Here is a 24,173-nt window from a genome sequence, read left to right on the forward strand (position 1 = left end):
CAAACTGGGTCCACTAAAAAATACACTATGGAGGTCTTTGTGGATCTCTGTATTATCTTGGTTTAATGATAGGACAGGGACTAGATCGGGCGAATGAAGAATGGGAAGGATGTAAAGAAATAGAAACAGGAAGGGTAAGGATAAACAACTCTTTTTAAGATTTATTTATTTATTTATTCATACAAGCATTCGGTCAGAAGCACAGGAGGGTGAGAGGATTCACCAGAGCCAGAGCAGGGGACAGAACAGGCAGACTGACGAAGTACACTGCTGAGGGGAGCAGCGGGCGAGACAGGAGAGGTCTGTGTGCCATGTGGGACCCTTGCCGGCGGCCGGGGATCAAACTGGTGCTGCAGAGGCTGCCGGCAGCTTTGCAGCCCAGTGCTCAACTGCTGCGCCACCAGGGGAGACCTAGAATAAACAACTCTTAACAAACCTGGCTATGTGCAAGTAGAAAGGGCTTGATAGATGAGAATGGGCAATCAAGTAACTTTTTTTTACAGATCAGAAAAGGAAAAAGAATGTTTGAATACTATTGGTATTTGTAAGGATGTATTGGAGAGGGAAAGCTAAAAATATAGGAATAAGAACAAGATGGGTACAAGAATATATTTTAGGGCAGGAGGAGGATTATCCTTAGACTGAAGGGGAGGTGCCTCCTTTACAGAACAAAGGAAGATGATGAAGATGCAGGTACATTTGCTGAGGATGAGGAAATTCCTGCCTTGAGACAATGCATGCTTTAAGAGTGGGGTCATTCCTGGAGCCATCTTTGGAAAATGCAGCATGCCAGAGGGGTTTAAAGTCAGACATAGGATTGGGGAGCAAAAAGCACGTCACCCACTATAGGTGCATGGTATATCAGAGAATAAAGAGCCTCTTTTGAAAGAATTTTGTGGATGTGGGTATCCTTGATGAAAATAGTTTTCAATTAATACAAGGAAGTAGAGGAATTGCTTGTAGGGCAGGTTGAAGTTGCAGGAAGCAATCTGATAAGATTGGGGAAGACTCCAGGGCTCAAAGAAGAAGAGGTTAGGCTATTGATTTTGGGGTAAGAAGGACTGTTTATAGTGACAATAATGCCTGAAGAGTAGATTAAAGGAACAAGAAGCTTAGACTTTCAGAGTTGACTCAGGAATGGGCTTAGTGCTGACAGTGTCCTGTGAGAAGGTGAACACTGGACCCGGGGTGTGGGCAACTAGGAACCTGAAGCAACTTCAACCTGGTCTCAGGTGTGTCAGGGTAGAGGGTGCGCATCATAGAGGAATCTGTGGGTCTGGGCGTTGTAGAGCATCATATTGGTCTTCTTGTACCCTAGTCTTGGAAGCCTGCAATTGAGGGGAGCTTTTAGAAGCCAGCGCTCTGCCTTGCCATCCCAGTATCATGTATCCAGATACTTGAGTAATTTAATGATATAATGGTAGAACATGGATTCACCACCACTCTCCCCAGTCTGCTAAAGTCACAGCTTTTCACAAAGGCATGCCACATTTCAATTCCAGTTCCCATTGTTCCCAGCACCTATAACTAGTGGGCAAAAGAGACAGTTCCTCTTAGGTTATATGTATTTGGCACAAAGTATTGCTAAAACCTGACAGCTTCTCAGGGAATTTGATCAACACAAACATTCACATCAGATATTTCAGGCCAAATTACATGGACTCGATATAATTACTTGAAATCTACTCTATTCCACACTGCCTAAAGCATACGGCTTCCCTTCAAAATATAAAAAAAAAACTATAAACCTTTAGGATAAATGCTATACTACAGGATTTGTGACAATGTGCTTGATTAACAGCTGCTACCAATTAGACGGATATCTGTGAAAAAGATGACTCTGAGAGCCAGCCCATGCATATAAGACATGCCTAACAAGTTAAGGCCATGGGAGCAGATGGGCATAGTCTAAAAATATGTTTATGAGATTTTATTTAGGAGAAAAAAGAATGTTGCCTTAGTATCAATTGCTACTCCCATATCATTGCCTCTGGTACAAATAAAATCCTTTCGTGAATGTATTCAACTCTTCTCACATCTGTCAAAAATGAACCTTACAAAACAATATTTTTCCATTAAATTCAAACTTTGATCATGCCCTGCTATAAGAAAACACACAAATGTACAGAATCTGGACTATAAATCCCCTAAATGAGAGACTATTTGTTTCACCATAAAGGATATATATATAAAAGATTTACACAGGCTTCCTCCTTCAGTAGGGTTCCCCTTGGATACTTAAAATTTCCATAGACATATATATTTTATATCCATATATCCATAAAGTTTTTAGAGAATGCATTAGTGTAAAGTGAAATATACATGCATATTGCAGTGAGAGCCGTATTATTTGGACAATAGCCTGATAGTAGTTAAATTTATTGGATTAATTTAGGTATTTTTCATATCTCTTTCAGGGTCAAAAATAATTTTAAAATTCTCAACTTTAATGTTGAAAACTCTTAGAATTATATCCTTTCACTGCGGTAGCATCTGATCTTCTAAAACGTAGTTCTAGACTGGAGAGACGATTTATCCCAGCAGATAAAATACCAGTCTGGGAATCAAAAAACTAGGTCTTCTCACATCTCATTTAATAACTGCTTAGTTATTTTTGGCCGCACACTTAACTCCTCTGAATTTTGTCTTCCCTTTTGGAGAAGGATAATGATTGGCTAGTTATTTGCCTCATAGTGGTGTCAAGCTTTAATGTGCTCAGGGGTCATTACAGAGAGTGAGCAGAAGCTGTGTTCTGTTAGGTTTCTGGAAGGAGAAACTGGAACCCAGACAAATTGGGGAAGTATCTCCTGGTCTTTGGAGGTGTTGACAAAGATGATAGAAAGGAGGAATGGCAATACAATTCCAAGAGAATAATGTTGTTATAATAATATTTGAAAAACCCTTGCAAAGTAATATAGCCACACTGGTGTTTCATTTCTGATATCAAACATTTTTTTCTTGCTCAAGGATATTATTATATGACCCTTTGGACTGAAAGGGTAAGTTGACATTAAGTTTTTGATAAATATTATTTCTGAGTCTGCCTCAATAGTCTCCAACATTTTAGTTCCCTGGCTACCATGGCAAATTTCAGTTCTACCTTTAAAAAGCTGCTGAATCTGATTTACTTTAAATCCACAATATGTCCTTGTATGTAGCTGAATTGCCCTCTGTGCAATGGAAGACCAGTAGCTTAGCCACAGTTCCTTTTATTACTTCCTTTAACAAGACTTAGTAACCAAGAATCCACATTTTTACTTTTAGTTTAAAAGTCTCAGAAAACCTTCAGAAAAGTTGGGAACAAAAGTACAGAAGATAAAACTTGTCAAACAGTAACAAATCTTAATGCTAGACGTAGAAAGACCCGCTTTCTACAAGAAACTCTGTTCCACGCCTATGTCAATGTTTAGTGATTTTTGAACTTTTCTGGAGGATAAACTGCCACGCTATAGCAGAAGGGTGGATCTGAAATAATAGTATAAGGTGGACACTGTTCCTTGGCTTGCTGGGAGTGTCCAGGAAAGCTCTCACAGGTCAGCCATCAATTGATCCCACGTGATGCATTTGCTTTCTTGCCTTTGCTACTGTCAGAACTCAGGCATTTGCCAGTGACTGGACTGAAAAAACATGAAGGTGATGGGTTTAGCCTTCCCTTGCCTGAGTAAGCCTTCCCTAGTCTTCCCTTGCACATACACTGACCTCCAGAAAATGTTCAATTAGTTCTTCATTTCAGGCTCTAGGGACATAACCCAACCAACTGGGACAAGAGTCCCTTCTCTCACTGATTTGTTGGCATGTGCTGTCCACCGGTCTGGGGCCTCCACTCATGCACTCTTTCTTTCAATGTGGGGGGAGGGGTAAGAGGGTTGGGAACATGGGGCTGCTCCCTTCAGCAGCAGACAGAATCCCCTTTGACCTTTTCTCTCATTACTTTCCTGCCGCCTCAGCTTAGTCCTTTGACCTTGTGGCCAGATCTCACCCTTTCAAGTTTCTTTATCCTCCTTTGTCACCACCCTTGGGATGAGTAGTCATTCACTGCAGTGAGGCTTTGTAAGGTCAAGAGGAAGTCCTAGCACCAAGGGTGTGATGGAATAGGAAAGACAGACCCTCCAAAGAAAAAATCAGATGTAGGAGATAAAACTCACCAAAGAATAACAAGTCTCCATGCTGTTGCAGGACCCCACTTTCTACAAGAAGCTCTTTCAAATAAAAGTTCTTTTCTAGATTATATTCTGTAGCATATTATGCTACAAGAGTGACTAGCTCCTGCTCAGACTTGAGTTCCATACAAAATTCTCCATCCTATTGCTCTGTTTTTAAGCTGCCTAGACTCCAGAAGAAGGAAGAAGGGATAAAATCTTTATCAGTCCCCAAATCAGAACACCTTTGTATCATACAGATTTCCTCCCTACATAGGATAGATACCTAATAAATATTTGTTGAATTGAATTTAAAACTTCTTTCCTATACTTCTTATATATTCCTATATAATTTCTATATATATGTTTCTTTTAAAAATAATATAAGTATATTCTGCATCAAGTAATATAAATGTGTCCTGCCTGTCCTATCACTGACATCGAGCCAGGACTTGAACTCAGACCTTTGCTCAGTGTTCTTTCCAGCTTTTGTGATAAATCATGGACCCAAATATCTATTAGTGGAGAGTTTTACTTATTTGGAAGAGACTGCCATGGACATTTTATGTATCAGAAATCCTCACTACTTTTTCAAAGTTTCCTTCTCTAGGTTTCAAGTTAGCTTGTTAAACACTTAGTTTCTAGCATTCCATTTTTTTTAATTTAAATTTTATTTTTATATTCCCCATGCAATTACAACCCCCTTATTTTTACCCCAAACCCTCCTTTCCCCGCCCCCACCCGCCATAGAGTGTCTCTTGTTCATAGTTATTTGTTGATTTTGATATTTTCTTTCTTATAGTTATTCTTTTTCCTGGTCCCTTATTTAAGTTTTCTAGATTCCTGCTATGAGTGAGAACATCCAGTATTTTTCTTTTTCTTTCTGGCTTATTTCGCTGAGCATGATCCCTTCTAGCGCCATCCATGTTGCTGCAAATTGCATGTGTTTATCTTTTTTGATCACAGAGTAATATTCCATTGTGTGTATGTACCACATCTTGATCCAGTCATCTATTTTTGGCCATTTGGGTTGTTTCCTAGCATTCCATTTTTTTTCATACCATCTTTATGTTCACTTTTCCTTACTGCTGTGCCTCCATACTGGTTCCCATTGCTTTCTTAAACATGATCTTTCCTCAAATAAATATGATTATAAAGGTCCTTGACTTTAAATCCAGTGACTCCCTTTCATCTATTGCAGTGACCCAGGTCATACGTAGGCTGTTTAGGTGTTCATAGAATTTTGTGTTTTAATGTAAATTTAAAATCTATTAAAAATAATGTAAGTATATTCTGCATCAAGTAATATAAGTGTGCCCTGCCTGTCTTATCACAAAATTTCACTGTCTGTGTTACACATATCTTTATAATGTTGGTGCCTGGTTGTATGACTTAAAATGTCATGAGTTAATGAAAAATGAGTAGAAGTGGATTTTAATTGTAGTGATGAGATTGATCTATGTGAAAGCCAAATGCTGTGGCAATGAATTGTTTGAAGGTAAATTCTCAGTGTGGTAGCTTTGGTAGAGAAAAGTATGGGGAGCATATATCACTGCATGTCAAGGGCAGACAAGGCTTGCCTAAATAAAGCATAAGGAATAGCAGCAACACAGGAAAATCAAAAAAAGAATCTGAGGTCTTTGTAACATTTTTTTTTTCATAGTAAGTAGTGTTTTAGTTTCAGTAAAACATTAACCACTACAAATAAATCCTCATTTGCACTCTTTTGGTTTTATACATTTCCTATGGAATTGTTGTGACTTTAGATTCACATTGGCTCTACAAGCAAATAAAGTTTAAGTCTGGTTTTCTGTTTCACATATAGATGCTCTTATTTTCAAATACATTTCCTGTCTCTCCATACTGGCTCCTTTAAGTGGGTAAATTATACTTCCCACCCTCCCAAATTTAGGTTTGGCCTTGCCACTTGATTTGTCAAATAAAATGGAAGTGATAATGTGCCCCTTTCAGGTCAAAGCTTTAGGAGCCATTACATTTCCATCCTCTCCCTTTGTTCTTTCTGGCACAAGCCCAGAAATATTCCAGAAAGGGTGTACTCCTAAGCCTTGATCTCGGAATGAAGATTGAGCAGGACCAAGAGCTTCAGGGGGCCATGTAATATGGGTAGGAAGTTTTTACATATGCCTAACACACACACACACACACACTCACACATTACTTGCACAATATGCATGCATGCATATATGTGTGAACACTTGGGAATGTGTGTATGTCTCTAGTTTATGATTTAAGTGAACATGGGGGTTAAGGATAATTTTTTCCTTTGAAAAGGGATTTGTAAACCACTTCAGAAAACATCCACATTCTTCAGTTTTGTGAGTCTTTCTGACATCCAATCTAGTCTGTCTTTCCAACCTTGTTCTCAATTATCGTCACCATTCGTAATCACACTGTTTGTTTAAGCATTTCTGCCATTGCGTACTCTTTTTCTTGTGGGAGAAACTTGGAAAAATAATGACAGCCAGATCAATGCTGTGATGATAACTGTGAAGGGGAGAGCCAGCACATGTCCCAGAGGAGGGCAGTGCTTGTTTCAGCTGCTGTGACCACATTTTATTCCAGTTGCTAACAAGTAGTCAGTATGGTGTGGGGGTTTCTCCACCTGCCCAAGCCCCTTGCCACACACAGAGGTGCCAGCAAGTAATGAAGTCCCTAGACAAGAGTACCAACCTCTGAACAATGGAGAGTTTGACTATATTCAATTTCACAAGCCCCTTATAAAATGTCTCCTGGTGAACCCTGCCTTTGAGCTCCCACAAACTACATATATAGGAGGTTGTGAGTTATCACATCTAAAGCCTACTGCTACATTTCCAAATTATCTCTTTCTTGGATAGCTTAGGGACTGTGGTTAGGCAAATTAATCCTAGGAGAAGTTAAATAGTTGTAATCCTAGAGAAGAGATTCTATGCCCGCAAGGCCTTGCAACCACACACATCAAAATCTTGCATTTAATTTATATCAAGCATGGAATGAATAAGAGTCAGTGCTAATAAAGTGTCAGAGCAAGAAATGGAAAATAGATATCATAAAATATTTATGTAATAAAAAATAATCCCCTTCACTAATATAACCCACATTTTTTTTCTTCATAGGCCCAATAATAAAAACATTTAAATCTCTGTAAGAAGGGGTTGTTATATTCTGTATGATACACCAAAGACCCAAACATAGTCTGCTTATCAAAAACACACTGTCTTGAAATAAATGATCTCTGAGAGAGAGAATAAAATGTGCTGCTGGATACTTGTCAATTTCTAATGGCAGATGCAAAACCTGTTCAGTAAATTATCTTGCCTGGAACATTTCTGAAGTTTTGTAATAAATACAGCTGGCAGAAAAATTGAAATGTGGTTGAGTGACATCTTTTAATCATATATGCAATTCGGATATGGGAAATATAAACAGGAAAGGTGGCTCCAGGATTTCTTTTCTATTACTCATGTTAAATGTCTATCTGTATTGTTTCAGCCATTGCACAAACCTGTCAAGGTTCTGTATGAAAGCGAGCTGGTTTTGTCTTGGAAGGATGAGTTCTAAATGACACCTTTGTATATTCAACTGCAAGTTTCCTATCTTTCTGCTGGCATATTATGTCATTTCAATTTCAAAAAGAATCTTCTCTAGAGAAGCTGTAATAAAATCACCTCTGAGTGGAAGGAATATGATTAGGGAATGAAGGATCTTAACCCTCATTTAATTGCAGGAGTGTGTGTGTGTGTGTGTGTGTGTATTTCCCTATCTACCTTAGTGTACAGATCCATGACCTGAACTAAAATGTTCAAAGCTAGTAACAGTCATTGGCAACCTCAAGTGGGCACCTTTGGTGACGTTGTCAAGTATTCACTATGTGTATAGGAAAAAATTCTTGCTTTGTTTGGATGCTTTTCTGGTTGCAAATTATCTTAGTTTTATGTCAGGAATATGGAAATAGACATGCTATGATTCTCAAGCTGTCATCCTCTGTGCTCTAATTTTTTGTTGACAGCCTTTTCTTTCAGGAAATTACACTTAAGTTGTCCTTCATAATCCCCTTGGAGTCTGCTGCACAGCAACAATATAACAAGATGCTTTGATCCTTTGATAATTAAATGCTCTATTGAATAGTAAGAGAAACTGATCTACCTTGTATTAAAATCTCCTCTAAGGAGAAAGGAGGTTAATGACAACTGCAGATAATGATAGGTAGCATTGCTTATAAGATAATGAGTTAATTGCCACAGCCTGGGTCTGATGTTTTTCTATCATGAATGAGCAATGTACATCAAGGTTCAAATTTCACTTTTAGAAAGAACACAAGCATTTATCATTCTATGGGCCAATGTGGCTACTAACTCCATTTACCAAGTAGATTTTGTAATGAAAATAATATTCTATAAATACCTAAATCCATGTCTATGGATTTGTAATGTCTATGTAAAGTAGACATTTACCTGATTTCTGTGACATGAACTGCACCCTTTTTCAGCAACTCTGGCCTCTAAGAAAGACCTTTCAGGGAGTTTCTCAGGAATAGAAGGATATGACGGCTAGTTTCACATGTCAGTGTGGCTAGGCAATAGTCTTGTCTACTTGATTAAACACTAATCTGGGGTTTGTGGTGAAGGTCCTTGTACACATGGTGAACATCTATAATCTGTTGATTTTAAGATCACATATGATAATGCAGGTGGATCTTATCCAATCAGTTGAAGGTCTTAGGAACAAACCCAGACCTTTCTTGGAGGAGAAATTCACCTCAAGACATCAACGTCTGAGTTTTCAGCCTGCTGACTTGGAACTCAGATTTTGGACTTGCCAAGCCACCACAAAGTGTGAACCAATTCCTCAAAATGAATCTCTTTTATGTACATGTGTATCCTTTTGGCTCTTTTTCTCAGGAGATCACTGACTGATACGGGTGCTACGGGAAAGACAAAGACAAGTAAGTTGCAAATGGTAGGAGGTTTTACTGGGTCCTTGATGCCTGTAGGTACCATGGACTAAACCAAACCTGGTTTCCAGGAATCAGTTCTCATAACAATTTATAGAGAAAACATGCTTCTCACATAGCTTCTTTAACAAACCCCTCCCAACTCAAACCACCTCTTCACAGACTTTGATACTTTCGTTATCAGTGAAGAGCCACCTACTCCCAAACATAATCATACCACCGACTTGGAGGTGCTAGTGTCGTGTATTCTCATCCACAGTAGGTATATGAACCAGGGGCCATTTGGTAGGAAGAGGCATCAGTAAATTTTCGATGTGTCCAAATCCTCAACATCAAAGGGCCCGCTTAGAATCAGTGTCCTGTCAAATAGCTTTCTTGTCTCTGCACAGCTACATGTCCTGAAATACTTGCTTTGGCCACTGGTCTTGTGCCGCAGACCAGCACAGCAGTAGACGATGAGGCCACCTCAGGGTTGAGAGAAGCGTGCAGGGTGGTCAGGGAGTCGGTGAAAGAAATGACAAACAGACACACTTCAAGAGTGAAAATCTGAGTGTAATTTTCTTTGAGTTTGTGACCAGTATATATATGTTTTCCAAAAGCACAGGAATGAATATCAAGGAAATTAGCTTGCTCATGGGCTCAGTCTATCACTATCAGGGAGGTGATCTACATAACAAGCAATGACCATTATAGAAGAAAGAAGGAAGTTTAGAAAGACAAATAAGGGATTAAAGTTTGTAGTTCTAGGAAGAGGGATAAGATTTTTAGCATTCTGGTAGTGGTTCTTGGTGGTCGTTATCTTTGATAAGCTTCTGCCTTTTCAGGGAACTTCAGCTGAACTTCCTCTGCTTCAGGCTGTTCTCCCGCCGCGCGCTGGTTGCCCAGCCAGATCTAGGGACCGTGGCGAAAGCCATTCCTAAAGATCACTGCGGAGGGAGGTACAGCAGGTATGTAGGGTTTTGCTGTTCTTCCCCTGCGCGCTGGTTGCCCAGCCGGACCTAGGGCCGGTTAGCCCTAAAGGTCACTGCAGGGGAAGGTGCAGCAGTCTTGGATTCCTCATTTGCTGCTCCCCCTGTTATGCGCTGCAATATGAACTTCACCCTCGTGACTTTAGAGACACAAACCTTCCTGCTGTTAATTCCAACATATACTTAGTTTTTATGTAATGAATTTAATCAATCCACTAATGTTGGCCACATTATCCTATTAATCTCTTCCTTTGTCTTCTGCAACCAAGTGTTTTATAGCTTGCACCCTATTTATCTAGATGCTTTGCTTCAGCCTCTCTAGGGTAAGTAAAAAGTATCAGGTTTTTCCACCCTCCCGCCATTAGATTAAATGCATGCCTGATGGTGGACACCTAGAGTAGGTTGTGGACGTGCGTAGGTGGGCACACCTGAGCCAAGAGACTGGGCGTGTAAGGCCAGGGTGGCACAGGACAGTGTGGTGTGGTGTGGAATGGTGTGGTGTGGAGTCCAGAGAAGTACAGTGGAGAACATGAAAACAGCTAAAACACCAACAAGGCTGCTTGAGCCAGTGATGAACCTACCCAGTTTGGGATGGTTGCATTACAGCCATTCCAAAGTGGTCTGATTTGGGTTCAAAAGTGTCTCCTAAAAGATAGGTTGAAGTCCTAACTGCTGGTACCTGTGAATGTGACTTTATTTGGAAATTGGGTTTTAGCAGATAAAACCAAGTTAAGATGAGCTCATTAAGGCGGGCCCTAATTCAATATGACAGATGTCCTTATAAGAAAAGAAAAAACATGTGAAGACAAAGACACAGAGCAAGGACAGAGTCATGTGACTGCAGAGGCAGAAAGGGGAGTGGTGCATCAAAGCTGAGGTTTGCCAGGCATTGCTGAGTAAGAAAAGGTGGGAAGCATTCTCCCCAATACTCTCAGAGGGAATATAGCTCTGCCAGTGTCTTGGTATCTTCAGAACTGTGAGATAGTTTATTTGTTGTTTTAAACCATCTAATTTATGATGCCTTAGACATCGTACATGGAAACTAATACATGGTCCCACAGGATACCCTGAAAATTAAAATACACTCAGTATGTTTTCTATTGGATATTTTTTCCTCCAGCTAATAACATCTAGGCTCATGTGTGAGCAATTTCTCTTAGTGGAAAAAGGGAGGGTGTGCTTAACACAAGCTGACACATACACAGACTGTGCTGCTAAATCACACTGACTTGCATTGAGAAGCTGTAATATACAGCCACTCAGGTTGTGGGACCTTCCACTGCCTGTCTGGACTGTTCTATCCATGGATTTACTCTGAGTGGGGAACATCAATCCACCTCTTGTTTGCTAATGCTTCCTGGGGACTTGACATTGATGAAAGGCCAGTATGTTCTCAGGAAAAGATTCTCATGGACACATTCCACGTCCAGGCTTTCTAGCTCAGTCATTTTTCTGCAGCTGAATTTCAATTTCTAATGCATTCTGTAAGAAGCATGTCCTTGGGCAACTCTATCCCCAGTGGAATTGTCTGATGAAGTGGGCTCTGTTAACCACTCAGGAGGCCTCATATGCTTTGATTACTGCTCATGAGGTTTCCATTTCTTCAAGGAGCTTAATGAGGTTTTTCTGGGGGGCAAAACCCATAAATTTCCATTTTTTAGTAGCTCTGCTGATAGGAGTACAAATCGTACATCCCTTTCATGGTCCGTAAAACAATGCTCCTCACTTCTTTCTCTTGTGAGGTGGCTATTCTGATGTATTTTGGTCCATCACATCTAAGAAATAATGAGAAAGCATAATTTAATATAAATGTTAATTGTCTTTTCAAAGGTACATACTTTAAAATATGCCATTTCAGAAGCTTGCAAAGTATGTGATGATGCTGAATGTGTCTTGAGTAGAAATCAATTTCAATGGCCAAAGAACTATTCAACAGCCTGAAAAAAAAAAACTACACTCATATGTTTTTATTTGAATATAATAATAGTGGAAAGACAGTCTTTTAAAGTAAATTCTAACTTATTGAAACAGTTCTATTTCTGTCTACAATTCTTCCTTTGTTTATTTATTTTTGGCTCCTGCATGTAAAAGGACTTTTACAACTTAAATGAATCTGACCGAATTCACAGTTGACAGCCAAGTGTTTTAGTAACTTTCCCCCTTGAGTTTGATGACAAATGCATCGCTGTGAGCTCAGCTGCCTGTCAGATCACTAACAGTGGCATCCATTTCTCTGAGGAGGCCAGGAATAAAACTATGCAATCAGAAGCATTCTAAATGAAATGGCAAATTTAGCCGCTGGATCATGCAGAATACTAATGGAACGTGCAGTCAGTCAGGCCTGCTGTGCACACTTGCATCATCCAAGGCTGGGAATAATGACCTTGCTCAAGACTTAAGCGGAGAGAATCAGTACAGTTGGTAACAAATAGATGCCCCTGATTACACTGTAGCCACCTTACCTCTCCAGGGAGCCTGGCTCTCCACATGCAAACTGCTACCTCAATTTATGGATTTGCCCACTACTGTGGGCTTTGGGTTGTAGACACAGTCTAGGGAAAAGGTTGGGGCACAGCCTCAAAGTTTAATACATCTCGCTTCAAAATGTATATCTCTGTCTACTGGCAGATTCTTGAAATTGGTTTTTAAAATGAGATAAAATACTCACTTCTTTCCCTTGCTGCTCACAACCTTTAAATAATAAAAATAAAGCATCTCTTAAGAAACATCTACCTTTTAGAAAAATCAAGGCAGATCCAATAACCTTCTTGAAGTGGGTAAGAGGGAGGAGTGAATGAGACTGGTAAAAACTTCCTGAAGATCCTGTGTGGGAGCACAGAGACACAAAAGCTTCATTATAGTCAGGAATCACATTTAACTAAAAATCACTTTACTGGTTTTCATGCAAAGAAGCTTGGAGGTCGCTGTCATTTTTGTGCCCATTTTATAGATGAGTAAATCAATGCTGTGAGGCTCAGTTTGTCTAAAATCAAATAGCCAATGAATGGCCAGTGTTCTCCGGAAGATTCTCATGGACACATTCTACTGTTCCGGTGTTCTAGCTCAGTCACTTTCTGCAGTGAATTTAAATTCATAATCCATTTGTATGAGGCATATCTTTGGACAACTCTAAAGGCAGAGCTAAGATTTACACATAGGAGAGTGTGACTTGGGAGTTCAATCTTAATTGCTATAGTTTGCTTCCTGACTAGTCTTTCAATGGCTTCTACTACTAGAATGTTATCATTTTCTCTTGGAAATCTAATGAAAGGAAAAACATACAAAAATTTCTAATGACATCAACAGTCCACTATTGTATGGTCAGTAAAGATAACAATAAGAATAAAAAGTTGGTTTGAATAAAATAAATTAAAGACAGAATTGTTTTGGAAGATTATGCTTTTAAGTGCATTTCCTTACAGTCAAACCAAACCAAAACAAATACATGAAATCTGGCAGCAGAACTGCGGCTACCAGAGAGGGGCTACTGGGGGCAGGGAGAAAAGTGGGGAGGGGACCCCATGGACTGTGGTGGAGGACTAGGGGTGCTTTAATGGTGGGTGAAGTGTGATAACATACATTTAAAGAGAAGAGAACCTATACTCCTAAAATGCTCATTGTTGTAAACCAACGTCAACACAATAAAAGTAATTTAAAAAATAAAACTAGATGCATTTTCTTATGAATCATTCTGCTGCTGGTTAGGACATAGAAGAATGTGAAAGACCCTACTGTTACTGAAATAAGAAGAAATCACTGGGTAAACAAAGCAACAAGTTACACTTTCTTTAAAATCCATGAGAGACAATACACAAAATGGCTCTCAGCAATCCCTGTCTCTTAATCTTCATGTCCTTGTAGTTCCTTCTTCCTGGGGCTGGTCTGTGTAACCAAAAGAATATGGTATATCACATTCAATATATGCCAGGCTCCCTGGAGCCATTGCAGAAGCAATGGTATATCACCTTTAAGGGGAGGTTTACTAAATACTACATAACTTCCATTTTGGTTGCTGTCTTGCAATATTCCTTTGTTGTGGGTTAGTCACTCTGGGGGAAGCCAGATGCCATGTTGTGAGCAGTCCAGTGAAGAGGCCCATAGGGAAAGGATTGAGACCTTTTGCTTAACATCCAGCAAGGAACTCGGGCTTTCTGCTAACAGTCACAGCCATAGTCAACCTTATAGATTACTGATTCCTACAGCCTTAGCAGAAAACTTGGCTGCAACCTAATAAGAAGAGACCCTGAGCCAGAATCAACCAGCTAACTAATGCTCAAATTCCTGACCTTCAGAAACTGTGTGAGATAGTAAATGTTTGTTCTCTTTAGCTATAAACTTGTGTGTGTGTGGGGGGGGGGGATAATTTGTTATGCAGCAATACATAAAACTAAACAGTTTTCAAGAGCCATGGACACAAAGAAAGAAAGTGAAATCCAAAGATCAATCCCTTCTAGAAAAGTAAGAAAAGGTAGACACTTTTGTGTGTGGCCCAGGTGCTGAAGGAAAGGGCAGGTGAAAGAACAACGCTGCTAGAGAGGAACAGAAAAAGGATAGCTAAGTTTTTGACAAACTCATATGCTGGCATTTTAAATTTGAATCTTGAAGAACAGAGGAGACAAATACATAGTGACTTTTAGGAGGAAAACACACACACACATATACATTCATATGTTATTTACATCAGTGCTTGGAGTTTTTTTTTTTTTTTTAAAGATTTATTTATTTATTTATTTATTTATTTATTTATTTATTTATTTATTTATTTATGCAAGCACTGGGTATAGTCAGAAGCACAGGAGGGTGAGAGAATTCATCAGAGCCAGAGCGGGGAGCAGAGCAGGCAGAAGGACCAAAGTACGCTGCTGAGGGGAGCAGCGGGCATAGCAGGAGAGGTCTGCATGCCATATGGGACACTCGCCAGTGGCCAGGGATCAAACTGGCGCTGCAGAGGCTGCGGACAGCTTCGCAGCCCAGTGCTCAACCACTGTGCCACCAGGGGACGCCCAGCCTGGAGTTTTTAGACATAATGTTCAGCACCCAATTAAAAATTTCATTTCTGAGGCAGGCAAAAAGCAAGAGAATGTGATCTATAGTCAAGAGAAAAATCAGTCAATGGAAATAGACTCATGGATGACCCACATGTTAAAATCAACAGAAAAGGACTTAAAATAACTGTAATATATAAAGTTATTTTCTATAAAGATTCTTTATATAGTAAAGAATCTTTAAGGCTAAATGAATATAATATAATTAATTAAGAGATAAAAAATCTCAGGAGAGATTTATGAGCTTTAAAATCAAGGAACTAAGTGAAAAATCCTAGAATGAAAAACACAGCTGAAATGGAAAAAATTTCACTGGAAGAGATAAACAGAAAAAAAGAATTACAGACTGAATGTATATCAATAGAAGTTATCAAACTGAGATAAAACAAATGACATCATGAATAATCTCTGACCTGTGGGACAAGATGAGGAGATCAAACACACCTGCAATTGGAGTCCTAGAAAAAGAGAAGAAAGATTGGGCAAGAAAATATGAAAAATATCAGTTTAAAATTTTTCCAAAGTTGATTAAAATTAACAACTTGTTGATCTTGGAAGTTCAGAAAAGTCCAATCACGAAAAATAGAAAGAAAACCATAATTAAATATATCATAGTCAAACTACTATACAAGAAATAGTAAAGGAAAATGTTAAAATAGGTGAAGAAAAAAATAGATTGAAACAAAAATGAAGACATAATAAAGACATTTCCAAATAAGCAGAGCTGAGAAAATATGTTGCCAGCAGACACACACTATAAGAAATGCTAATTTAATCAAAGTAAAAGGAACTGACACCATATGGCAGCTTGGGTATGCAAAAAGGAATGAAGAGCACCAGAAATATATAGGATATATATAGTGAGTAAGTATAACAATATTTGTATGCATACATGCACATGTTTAAAACACTGTTACTGTTTAAGACAGAAAAATAATACAAATATACATATTATGTGACAATAAGATATATGGAAATAAAATATATGCCAAAAAAGCATAAAATATGAGAAGATAAATTGGATCATACTTTTTAAAAATTATACATCATTGTTGAAATTGTTTAAATTACTTGAGATTGACCATGACTAATTAAAGACACATAATATAATTTCTTGCAGCTACTAAAAAGCAATGCAAAAACTAAAGGAGCTAAAAAGGAGGAAAAATACTCAATCTAAAAGCAGGTAAGAAAATAGGAACAAAGATCAGAAAATAGACAAGGTAAGAAAGACCAACCTATATGCTGTCTACAAAAGAGGCACTTTAAGTATGAAAACACAGATAGGTTAAAAGTAAAGGGATACAAAAAATACACACTGTGCAAACACCAATTAAAAGAATGTTGCAGCAGTTATATGAATGTCACAGTAGAAATCAGAAGAGTGTTACCAGAGATAAAGTGGTACTTCTACCAGGATATAGAAGAAACTCCTCTACTTAATAATAAAAAGGAAAACAATACCCCACCAAGCATCAAAACTTAAACAGACACTTAACAATGTCAAATACTTACATTGGCCAATAAGGATAAGAAAAGGTACTTAGCTTCACTGTTAGTATATATCAATATAAGGAAACACAAATGAAAGACACAGTAAATTAATATTTCACCTGAATATGATGACTAAAACTAAAAAGACTGAAATATCAAATGTACAAGAACTAGAACCAAAATGTACAAGAACTAGAACCCTCATAGATTGCTGGTGGCAGCATAAAACTATGCAACCACTTTGGAAAACTGCTTGGCAGTTTCCTGCAAAGTTTAAATTTATATCTACTTTATGACCCACAAGTTTCACTCTCTGCTTTTCACCCAGGAGAACTAACAAATGTCCACAAAAGTATTTGTATAAGAATGTTTGTAGCAACTTTACTTTTAACTCAAACTGGAAATGATCCAAATGTCCATCAACGTGGAATGGATAAACAAATCGTGGTACATGCCTATCACTGAATACCATAAAAACTATATAACAATAAAAGGGAATGAGCTACATGTGACCACTTTAATGACTCTCCCAAAATATGTTGCTTGCAAGCAGCTAGATACAATAGACCATTTAATTTCTGGTGGTAGAAACCAGATCAGTGGCTACATGGAAAGGGTGAGGACAGATTCAAGGTAGGAAGAGGGAATTTTCTGGGGTTATGGAAGTGATTCATACCTTGATTGTTAGGGTGGTTGCCTATTGTTCTGCCAAACTATAGCTTAGTCAGAAGCTTGATGACCCAAGTGGAAGGGCAGAGGGTGTTCAGAGAGTCTCCAGAGTCTCAAGGATGATGGCTATCAGTTTTTGGAAATGATAACTTGAAAGGGACTGGGATCATGCAGACCATGCAAGGAAATGCTTCACTTGTTTTGGTGTTCTTTGGGATAATTAATGGTCTGGTGCTTTAAAGCATTCTTTCTTGTCTTTCTGAGACTCTTGGGATTCTTCCAACCTCCAAAACTGTGGTGCACAGAATCGTACGTTATAGGGGTTTAGTGCAGCCAGGTTGGGGCAACCTCGTAAAGCATGTTGGAATGAGGGAAAGGATAATTCCCCCGGAGTCATGTACAAGAACTTCCACAGAAGCAATAGTCTCTTTGATTATTTTTTTCCATAGCTGGTGAAAGGAATTCTATGTTAGAGCTAAGCATGTGGTGAAATGCTATTGAAAATATGTTAAGCCACAGAAAATAACATGGGTTAGATATGTAGGAACACTCTGTCTGGTTCCTAAGCTCTTTGTAACAGCTAGTTTATCATTAGACTGCATGGGGAGTATCTGTGCTTATGGCACATTTGAAATATCTTTGTGTGGCAAATGAAGGGCAGCATGTTAGAAGGAAAAGCAGTTTAAACCAGGGGTAAAAGGAAGAGGTTGTTTTTTTTTTTTTTTTGCATCAAGCAAAGAATAAATCTTTTTTTAATTGCAAATACATTTGAAATATTTTAAGCTGTTACTTGTGCCTCTTGAATTTTCCTATAGAATCCACTTCTTCACCATGTAAAATGGGTTAGCTCTGTAAGAGGTCTGGACACAGCATAGATTTACTGCTAGTGTATTGATTGTTTTAGTCTCTCCAAATCTTCCCACCCTATAAAAGCAACACTCTAAACTTGTTAAGGGATCATTGCCTTGCACTCTAATGAGCTTGGGCTAGTTTTCAATGCAAATCTTTCATTTAATTTAGTGAACTTTCCAGTCTATTTTTTATGAATATGATTAATATGTCCCTTCTTAGATTGACCCTAAGAAAATTAAACAGAGCCCATTTAACTGTTTTGTACACACTACACTTAATTCTGTCCAGAGATGCCCTGAACACATGCTCCAGACCACTATTTAATTGACTTCTTCTGATTGGTCACTTTCACAGCCTGGCCATTTTCTGGTTTTAGTTTCTCCTTACCCTCCTGTGTCTATTCTCTTTGAATATGACAGAGAGACCACTCCATTGAGCAAGCCACAATTCCTCATGGAGATAGAATTCTTGGGAGTTGTTCTAATAAACAGCTAACAATTCTTGAATGCAATGTTCTAGGCGCTAGGCTAAAATTCTACGTGACGATGTCCTTGCGATATACTTAGGAAAAGGTATTGTTAACATTCATCGTTTATAGATCTGGACACTGAAGATCAGAGAGAAGTAACATTGCCTAAATTCACTTGTTATAAGTGTTATTGGTTGGCAGAATGTTTACCATGAGACAGGAGTTGAACTCTGCTAGTCTCTACCTGAAACGCCCTCATAAACACACCCAGAAATGATATTTAACATTAGCTGTGTATCCGTCAACTGGACACATAAAATTAACCATCATTAGTGAAACCCTTGTCAATTTATACCAAAATTGTATAAATCTCTGTAAAATATATTAATCTTCAAATAAAGACAATAACAAGATCATAATTCCATCTAACATAATTTTACTATCTTGCCTATAACTGAAAATTTGCTAATCTCTTCCCAAGAAGAGGAAGTAAAATCCTTGAGTAATAGTTACTTTTCTCCTTGATAGCCTATAACCAAAATGGTATGATTTTCTAATTAATGATATGTACATACTATGATAGTCACTATATCTTATGTTGCATGATTGATAAGGGAATCACATGAGTGTGAGAGAGAGAGAGAGAGAGAGTGTGTGTGTGTGTGTGTATGTGTGTGATGTACATGTTTATCTGTTTCCACAATTTATATTCTGGGTTAATGAAGCATCTGACGTTAGCATGTTGCTCACTGTTTACTTCTGAAGTACTTAGGAAGTGATAGGTTATTTCTTTAGACAAACATCAGGGGCCTACCAGAGTAGATTCTGACCAGAGTGCATTTTTTTTGTGGTGGTTGCTTTTTAGGAGCAGTAATGAGGTGAGATGGATTTCATGATCTTCAAGACAAACGGAGTGAGCACTTGGATAGGTGTGAATGTGCCCTGGGCTTCCATCTCACTAAGGTCTGATTTGTCCCTCCTGGGTTGTATTCATGGTCTCCTCTCTCAGAGGCAGTTGAGATTAAGAGTAGAATCTCCAAGAAAAATGAACAGTGAGCTAACAACATTTCAGCTCATTTTATTTGGGGCACATCTTCCTGAGTTTCCCTCTTCTGAGGTATCTCATTAATCTTAGTCATATTTGATGTTTTATTATTGTTTCTCAGAGTTACAAATAAACCTCATGCCAAATAGCATATCCATTATTCCAAATCTTAGTAATTGTTTCTTTATCTTGAAAGAAAATTTAGGTGCAGGGCCTCCCTGGTGGTGCAGTGGGTTGAGCGCCATGCTGTGGAACTGTCCCCAGCCTCTGCAGCGCTGGTTCAATTCCCGGCTGGCCAGGGAGAAACCCACATGGTGGTACAGACCTCTCCTGCCTCGCCCACTGCTCCCCACAGCAGTGTCTTCAGCCCATCTGCCTGTTCTGTTCCCCGCTCTGTCTCTGGTGAATCCTTTCACCCTCCCGTGCCTCTGACCTGAACCCTAGTTCTTGTGTAAACAAATAAATAAAAATCTTTAAAAAAAAAAAGAAAATTTGGGTGCAATATTTTAATTTCAGTTAAATCTATGTGCTTACTTTCCTGAGGCCCAATTTTTGATATCACTTATCTTTTTCTTGAATAACTTATCCAATTTTCCTCCCAATTTTTGCTATTTTTAATGACACAAAATATAATGAAGTGATTTAATCAAAGTGGTATCAAATTGATTTGCTCTGGACCTTAAAGCTGATGGAGACAGGAAAGCAAAAATATTAGTATTATAGTGAAGATGGAGCTTTTAGGTAGGGGTCTTGAATTTCACCCCAGTGCTAGCATTGCCTCATCCTATGTGTATACGACAGGCATTTCAGCATTCTGTGCCTTAGTTTCCAACCTATAAAATAAGACCTTTCTTTATTCTTAGGGATGTCATAAGACTAATATGATAGTATATTTGAAAAAGCTCTGAGCACTTAGCAGTAAAGACATTATAATCTAAATCCTATTATCTTGTGTTATAAAAGGGACTAGCATAAAGAATAATTTAGGCTCACAGTAATATAAAAATAATTGCATATGCTTATTCAAACTGTCTCTTACTCTTCTTCATATATGCCTTTTCTATTAATGTCTATCCTGGAGTGGGTAGATAGGGTGGAAACACTCAGACTGGGTTGGCATGGAAACTAACCCCTGAGCATGCTGGGAGCACACAGGCAGTCCTCGGACCCAGCTGTGTGGCAGGTGTAACAATACCCCTCCCCCTGAAAAATCACTGTGGAAATAAGAAATGTCTCATTTGACTACAACTGGAGCAATAGAAATATAATTGAGTAATAAATATGCTATTATTATTCCTTCTCCAAAAAAAAAAAGCACTAAAATACCTTAGGACAATATTGACTTGAAAACTATCTTGCATAGCACAATATACCTTCTAAAATTTTTCATTTAGAAAGAAAGACTAACAAGTTCCTATTACCAGCTATGATGGATGCTCATCCTATGCCAGTACCCTTCTCCGGAAACACAGAGCAGTGAGTCACAGTCATATTTGTACCATGAGCCACCCTGGCCAGATTAGAACTAAACACCAGATTCCTATGAACAACCAGCTTTTCTCTTCTTGGAGAACTGGAAATTCCTAGGAATTGGATATAATGATTCTCCTTTAAAAATTATTTAACAAATGTTTATTGAGAAGCTTCCTAGGTATGAAATAATAGCATGGAAGAGAGATAGGGTAAATAAACAAGTGTTTGTTACCATGGGGAAAAGATAGATGGCAAAAAGCAGCACATCAAGAACTGAATTCAAATCCTACTACTCCCAAGAGCTTGCTGTGTGGCCTTGCTCAAGCCCTGCACTCTGTGAGACTTCATTTCCTTATATTTGAAACTGTTTTGACAGTCTTCTCCTCCACCATTTTATTGAAATATAATTGGTATACAGTATTGTGTTTTAAGAAATACAAATCACGGATTCAATACATTTTATATAGCAAAAGAATTACCACCATAGATTAGTTAATACTTCCATCCCATCACATAATTAGTATTTCTGTTTTGTGGTGAGAACATTTAAGATCTACTATCTTAGCAACTTTCCAGTATGCAATACAGTGTTTTTATTTATTTATTTATTTATTTATTTTTAAATAATAAATTTTATTTTTATATTCCCCATACAATTGCAACCCCCCCATTCTGACCCCAATCCCTCCCCTCCTGCCCCCCATCCCCCAAAAAGTGTCTCTGGTTCATAGTTTTTTGTTATTTTGATTTTCACTTTCTTATAGTTATTCATTTTCCTGGTCCCTCATTTAAGTTTTCTAGATTCCTGCTATGAGTGAGACCATCCGGTATTTTTCTTTTTCTTTCTGGCTTATTTCACTGAGCATGATCCCTTCCAGTGCCATCCAAGTTGCTGCAAATTACATGTGCTTATCTTTTTTGAATGCTGAGTAATATTCCATGGTGTCTATGTACCACATCTTTTTGATCCAGTCATCTATTTTTGGGCATTTGGGTTGTTTCCAAAGCTTAGCTATTGTAAATAGTGCTGCTATAAACATAGGGGTGCAGGTGTTCTTTGGAATTGATGTTTCGCAATACAGTGTTTTTAACTCTAGTCACCATACTGCACATTACACCCCCAGAACTTGTTCATCTAACTGGAAGTTTGTATATTTGACCAATATCTTCCCATGGAATTCAGACTACTTCTTAAATTTTTCCATGTTTAGGTAGTATGCCAAAGATTAGTCTGCTTGGTTTTATTGTGAATTGTGTACAAATTTATCTCCCCAACTACTTTTTTTTCCATCTGAAGTCACCCAAGCCCATCAGATTGTGATCTTTGACATACTTATTAAGAGCTGTGAGTGTAATGAACCATCTTGAGGGGCTGATCATTCCTTGGAAAATAGGGGGTTTCTACTCATACAGAAAACTTGGAAGAGTTGTGAAGAAATTGAGTTTAAGAGAGGGTGGTGTTTAGTGATTATATTAGTCAGGGTTTTGGCAGGAGCCGTTGGCACACTTATTGCATAATTTGAGATTTTAATAAAGGGACTATTTTTACAAGGGGCATAGTCTAGAGAAATCACAGGGGTAATGTAATACTCTGTAAGTTGTGGTTGTTGTTACTACTCCCATGCTTCAATGGGGAAGGGCAGGGAGTGGTTCTGAGAACCAGGAGAACAAGAGCAAGGAGAACACTAAAAGAGAGTTCTCTGGAGATCAGACCACCAAATGGGAGCATGAAGCCAGCTTGGGTAACTCCATAGTCAGGGAACTGGAAGAAAAAAATTAATGTCTACCCGACCTCACTGTCTCGTCTTCTTCCCCTCTCCCCATTAATCTTCTGTTTGTGTAAAACCAAGTGGAAGTCAGAGAACAAGAGAGCCCATCTATGTAATCCATGCAATTCTGCCTCCTGGGCAATGGAGTAGAGTGAAGGGCTTGGGGTGCAGCAGGACAGCGGCAGCTCAGTGACATCCCTACGAACCACTCTAAATCAGTCTTTCATCTCCTGCCTAGACATTTGCCATAATGTAACCTCTCACCACAGCTGATCATATGATTCCCCAGTGCCTCTGTTCTGATCTGGACTTAATTTTTCTTCTCTGCCTCAATTGCACCCTGAACCCTTTCATTAACTACGTGCAGTTTTTCTTCTTGCCTCTTTTTATTTGCTGTTACTGTATACTCTGCCAAGAATATGCCTCAAGCACCTGTCTGATTTCTGTTGAGCCTTCACAAACTAAAGTTTGCTTTTCTCTGCAGTTTTCCTATCCCGTCCCAGTAGGGCTGGGCAGTTTATTTACTGCCCTGTCAGATCATCCTCTCTGGCTTCCTATGTCTACAAACGCTGCAGAGTAATGTTAACATAGGTCTGTGTCTCTCCCTTTCTGGGGGTTCTTGGGAATTCCTGTGTCTGTTGCATATCATCTGCTATCTTAAGCACTTACACTATGCCTTGCATGGATTTGATGCCCATTAATTGCTTGATAAATGCACAGTGTTGCTGTTTCAACTCCATTTCCCATTCTCCTTCCACATTTCCATACACCCTCCAGATTAACCATTCAAAATGCAACCTCACTGTAGCCCATTCCTAGACCTTCTCAGTGACTTTCCTCTGAGCACAGAATGATGTGCCAGCTCTCCAACCTGTCTACATTTCAGTGCCATTTCCTACCACTCCTTCCTGGCTCCCTTCGGCATCCTGCATCCTCTTCCCCATTCCAAGTTCTCCAGAACTGAGAGAGCTCCCTAGCATGCTATACTTGCCCATATTTTGTCACATTTGCATCTGTTTCTCCTTCTGCCTGGAATGCCTTCTCTACTTTTTAACTGGCTTAACCCTTGCCTCCCTGCCCCACCCCCAGATCTCCAGTATAGTTGGAAAATTCTCGTTCTTTGAAGACTTACCTGGCATGGCATTTCCTCGGTGAAAGTCCCCCCTTGCAATGTATTAAAGTAAGGTACTTCCTTATCTCTATGAAATTCCTGACATGTTGCATGGAAATGATGTGTTGGCTTATGTGTCAATGTTTTCATTCTTATTTCCAGAGTCGAACACAAAGTCTGACATG

Source organism: Talpa europaea (genome assembly GCF_964194135.1).
Source record: "Talpa europaea genome assembly, chromosome: 8".
Lineage (NCBI taxonomy): Eukaryota > Metazoa > Chordata > Mammalia > Eulipotyphla > Talpidae > Talpa > Talpa europaea.